Genomic DNA, 5426 nt, shown 5'->3' with positions numbered 1-5426 from the left:
ATTCAACGTTAAAGACAAATGTAATTTTACTGACACAATGATACTCATAAATTTCGGTTTCTGATGTTACATAACATCAAACTAAGTTTTCTGCAATGCCAAGGAATTAAGCTCAAATATTCAGTGTCAGGTGACGCTGGTGGTAGTCCTAAGTTTCCTTCTTCTTTAGAAATAATGTTGGTATCTGTATTATTAAAGCATGATTCCAAGTCTCTTCTAATTTTCTCTGAAATTTGTTGTGTCTTATTTTCAATACCTGCTTTTCTTTTTCTGTTACTTAATTTTATTATTTTCGAAGCAGGAGATACATCTAACTTAGAACAAGCAAACTCCAATATGCTGACAGCTTCCTCATTAGGGATATAAATGTCATTAACAAGGTTACATGATTCCAGTTCTGGATTCAGAACAAATATTTTTGAGTAACAATTTGGTCACAGGGAATTTCCAGGAATCACATTACGTTTCACTTGGGTAGCTGTTTCACTCTCACATAACAAGAACAAATGTCGAGGTTTTATTGCCCTCAAACCTTTAGTAACAAGCTTTTTATGAACTTCAAGTGGATCACAGCGCTTTCTTCCAAAAATGTTGTTGTACTTCAGAATATATTTCATGATACTCACACACTGATGTTACAGAAGAACTTACTCGAAATTTAAACAAAGTTTGTCTAACTTCATCAAAGTCATTGACAATTTTCAAGTTTTTTGAAACTGAACTGTAAACTGTTTTGTGATACACTTCACTTGCTATCTATCCAACAGAACACTGTTCATCCATGTCATTGCATTCCAGTTAATCTCTCAAAATTAATTACAAATTACACACAGAACAAAGCACGTAACACATTCTACACTCTCGATGAAGTATGTACATCCACTCTAACAGAGGTTTCCGAACAGACTGACTAAAACAGTGCCCAACCCAGCAATAATGTACTTCTTTATTTACAATAAACCTAAACGTAAATGGGCATTTTTATTACCATAGAACAAATGCGAAAGCTCCTATTGTTTAATATTGCATTATTAAAAATAAATAAACTAAATGAATATTGGATGATAGTGTTAACTAAATATATGTCACAATTAAATTTTATTACAATGAAACAATAAACCATTTAAATAGGCAACAGCCATAAGATCAGTTCTAGAGTAATGTGAATTATTTCCTCATTTTCAAAAATTCATATCTTTGTTCAGTCAGACATCAATGTTGAAATTTTTACAGTACATTGCTATCGTATAGGTGTAAAAACTGTGCAAAAATCATATTTTTATATTCAGTCCCACCTGAAATAACTAACCACAAACTTTACAAAAAATGAAAATTTTCAAATTTCAAAAATCCATAAAAAATTGTGGAAACATTTCTAAATGTTCTTGCTCTATATGAAGCTAGTGGTGTATGATATCTAACTATAGGAAAAGAAATAGAATCTCATGAATCACTCTGTTATTTTTGGGCCTAAATAGTGGATTTTTGGAGGTCATTTTGACTGGTTATTTTTGAATGTAGGGTATTTTGTGTAACTGAAAATGTTGTAGAGGGCACTTTTCTAAAAACAATCATGTCAATTGCAATGTTGTAACTTAACCCAGTGCAGAGATATTCAAACTTTTGCTAATGTCTCCAGACTGAAAAATCGTCGCACGCCTACGAATAAAAATGGCTGCCATCCACTAAAGGTGCAAGATAATTTTTTAAAAAATACTGTTTTGAACTTGTCAAATATAGGGCAATCACATAAAAATATTAAAATTGGTCAAGCAACCATCACTGGACCACTTCATATGGATTGACCCTGCTTCTTTTGAGTGTGTGCTGGGGGAGCCTGTGGATGAATAACTTGTCTGGTCTGTTGTCCAGTTGCTTTTAAGCAATCTCTCTATATCATAAAAATCATGAACTCTAAAAGTAGGGCAGACCTTTTGTGATAAAATGTCTATCATTACAATTCTGAAAATGATACGACACAACACACTAAACAGAGTATTCCACAAGGAAACAGAAAATCAGTTGAGAGAGTACACATCAAAGGTGGAGGAGCTTCTTTCTGTCTAAAAAAATCTTGAGGATAACTGCTTGATCTACCAAATGAGTACAGAGCTGATCAATTGTGGTACAAGGCAGATAACATACACAGAATTTGTGCATCACCAGGCAATGGATTATCTTTCACACACAACTGAAAACAAACTGGGACAAATGACTACGAGTTTGTCATAGGAGCAAAGAAAAGGAATGATTTATCTCCCAAGCAGCACTTAACAAAGCATTAGCTCTTCACCACAAGCATGTCACCTATATAGCATGCATAAATGCCAGATTCTCTGCTGTTTCACACTGTATGACTCCACAGATGATGATAAATTTACTTATAGTATTAACATGACTGGCATTATTTTAGATCCCGAAACACATTGCACATCATACTTTTAAAATATTCCAAGTCAGGAAAGAAATACCAACAGGTCATCTCAGTACATTGTTACATATCAACCCCTTCTCATCCTTCCCAAACTGAACAAAGTCTGTGTTTTTGTTTGCCTTATATATCATGCTTTCATGGCTATGCAAATAGTTAGCACACTTCACTCTCCTGTGGCCCAAGTCAGAAGACTTTTCATCCTTTTCATAAAACCCAACTGTGTCAATTGGAAAATTCCTCACAAAAACACAGAACTCATTGGATGGTCTCACATTTCTTAGAAGCCTCTTCAGTAAACAAATTAGCACTGAACAACTACAATACAGGAACCTACAATGAACAACCACAATAAAGAAACTGACAAGAAATTACAACAAAGTGTAAGAAATATCTACAACAATGAAAGTGAAAAGAAATAACTGCAACAACGAAAGTATTAAGTAATAACTGCAACAAAGACAATAGAAATAAACATTGTAAAAAGAAATTTGTAAGAAACAACTTCAGTGAAGACATACATTACCCTTGAAAGTTAAAAAAAAAATGATTTTTTTTTTTTTTTTTTTTTAAAGATACGTGTTTCTTACTTAGGCCTACTCCTGAATTTTTACATATGCTAAATTCAGTAACATCCTAGACTATGAAGGTAATCCCCATGCCTGAAGTGATATGGATTATGCCAGATATACAATGCTGTATCAAATGTAGTCGTACCCTGCCTTCCTGTTGCAGTAAACAATAAGTAGTTCTATAATATATGTGCACAAAATATTCCAAGAACAAGGCTCTTCTCTTTAATAGAGCCAGTCTTCTGGCTTGTGGTTTAATGTTCTCAATGCAATTTATCTTATTACACCAAGGTAGTGACTTGCGTCAAACTTCTGTCAAAACAGTTTTTTAACCACTAAATCTGTTTGACATATTTGTGTATGTGAGTTTCATGCCATATATAGACCTGCAGTATTCTAAGATGTATGTTAAAGACATGAATGTGGAGCTTAACAAAACAAACACATTCAGCTAGTGAGATTCATCAAATCCAGTTTCTATTAGAATGTATGCTTCTTGTCCATGTCTCACACCCTTACAGTCAAACAACACCAATACGCTGCAGAAAAGTTTGAAAAATACAAATAGGATTTCTGTAGTGCAAGTTCTCCCTCTTGGAGACCCATAAAACTGGGAGTAACTGAAGCTTCTGAATGACTTCACCAAGTCTCAGACAAACCTTGACAATGGGTTATGCTATGGATCAGTCTGTCACAACCTACTGTCCCAAAAATTAATATAGATATAAAATACATATTGTGAGTTGTGTTCTATTTCTATTTGTATTCATATGTCTTATAATCACTGTTATAGGACGAAGTCAGCTTGCTGCATTGATCGGTACAATTGGCCCTAAAATCCTGAGACAAAAGTTTTGTTAATGTTGTCACAAACATTAAAATCTGTATCATGCAAAATGAGTTGTTGATTTCAAATGAGGGGGAGGGGACTGTTCTCAAGCTGCCACAATTATAAAACTGTAGCTTTGTGCATTCAGTGTTCACTATTAAGGGAAAAGTACAAGGAGAGAAACCACTTCACACGTCCAAGTTAATATTCCTTTAATTACTATGATGACAGCTTCAGTTTACTGCTATTTTACACAAAACACTTACGAAAACTCTATTTTTCTTCTAAACATGATAAGGAAATTATGCTGAGGTTTCGGTCATCTGATACACTTGACTGCAATTAGTTTCCCGAACATAAAAGTTCCGTATCCCTTATTTAATAAAACGTCTTACAGATAGTCACAACCTGAGTATGTCTATTGCACTGCTGGCAATTTCTTCATTAACTTCGATGAAACTGATACTTTGAATAGTATGATTTAATGCAACCTATGAAAGTGAAATAAAATTTAATCTTACAGAAATATTATGACTACCCACTCAACTTCGAAAAGACTAAGAATTACAAATAAAACATATGAATACAAGTTTTGTGTTAAATACACCGTTTCACATTTTATTAGTTGACTGCTACAGACAAATACAGGAACTTTTCAATGCCATCTTTTGTTTGGTATTTTACTTCATTGCGTTTCACTTCCGATCAGCAGTCAGAACCGCCTCAAGACATACCGAACTGCAATAAATAAATAAATTACAAGTTGTAGTAGCTACGTCAAGTGACGAATTAAATTTTTGGTGTACCAAGAACGAAATCGCTGAGTACATGTAGATATAATGTAAGTGGTACAGATCAGTTTGCACTATCCCACAAAATTTTATCAATATATATTTAAAACAAGTACAAGACGCCATCAAGAACTATACACTGTCATAAACGCCCTACATGCATTTCGACAAGAAGAACCGATTCCGGGAAAAAAATTAAATTTTATAGCTTACGCCCTCTTATAAAAACAACCCAAATAAAGAAAGCGGCGACGTTTTCTATTACTGCTTCTTTAGCTTTCTTTTTTTCTTCTCGTGACACCTCTCCAGGAACATGAATCATCCGAAACATGATAAAATAGTAATATACGTACACAAAATCAAATTTGCCACGCAAATTTGTATTACCAAAATATATCAAAGTTTAACCTTCGACCATAGAATACTGTTAGTTTATCGCCAAAGATAAAAACCTCAAACTAATCGAGAAAGATGTAAAATTGAAATGATTAGATACAAATTTACAAAATGCAACGAACAGTTTACTATAGTCAGCTGGTTTCTGAAAGGGGATTATTTTTATCACGCCAAACATATATGGGACACACCTCCAAGAAAAGAATTTCTTCTGAGTGCTGAATTTTGTTGCAGTTATTTGAGGTGTTCGGGTAACAATGAGAATTTACACAACACGGAAAGAAGGTTTTATCAAATAATCGCGACTTATATCTCCGTCGACCTCGTTTCACATCGGAAGCGCCAAGTTTTCGAATTTTTTATGAGATAATCTATTTCTTGGCATGACTGAGGCGGCCTAATGGTTA

The 5426-nt window shown here is 33.9% G+C and overlaps 1 long non-coding RNA gene across 2 annotated transcripts; it reads right to left on the bottom strand.

The window, feature by feature from the left end:
* Positions 1-4027: 4027 nt before the first annotated feature.
* LOC126475058 (uncharacterized) lies at positions 4028-5037 on the bottom strand. Of its 2 annotated transcripts, none has more exons than XR_007586647.1 (2): positions 4977-5037; positions 4028-4570 (listed from the first exon to the last, which is right to left on the bottom strand). It is a non-coding gene; the product is annotated as an uncharacterized LOC126475058 (long non-coding RNA). The 2 variants fall into 2 exon arrangements; XR_007586648.1 differs by having other exon boundaries at positions 4837-5027.
* Positions 5038-5426: the final 389 nt, after the last annotated feature.

Source organism: Schistocerca serialis, chromosome 4 (assembly GCF_023864345.2).
Source record: "Schistocerca serialis cubense isolate TAMUIC-IGC-003099 chromosome 4, iqSchSeri2.2, whole genome shotgun sequence".
Taxonomy (NCBI): domain Eukaryota; kingdom Metazoa; phylum Arthropoda; class Insecta; order Orthoptera; family Acrididae; genus Schistocerca; species Schistocerca serialis.
The sequence above is the reverse complement of the archived record's forward strand: the minus strand, read 5'-3'. Positions and strand labels throughout refer to the sequence as shown.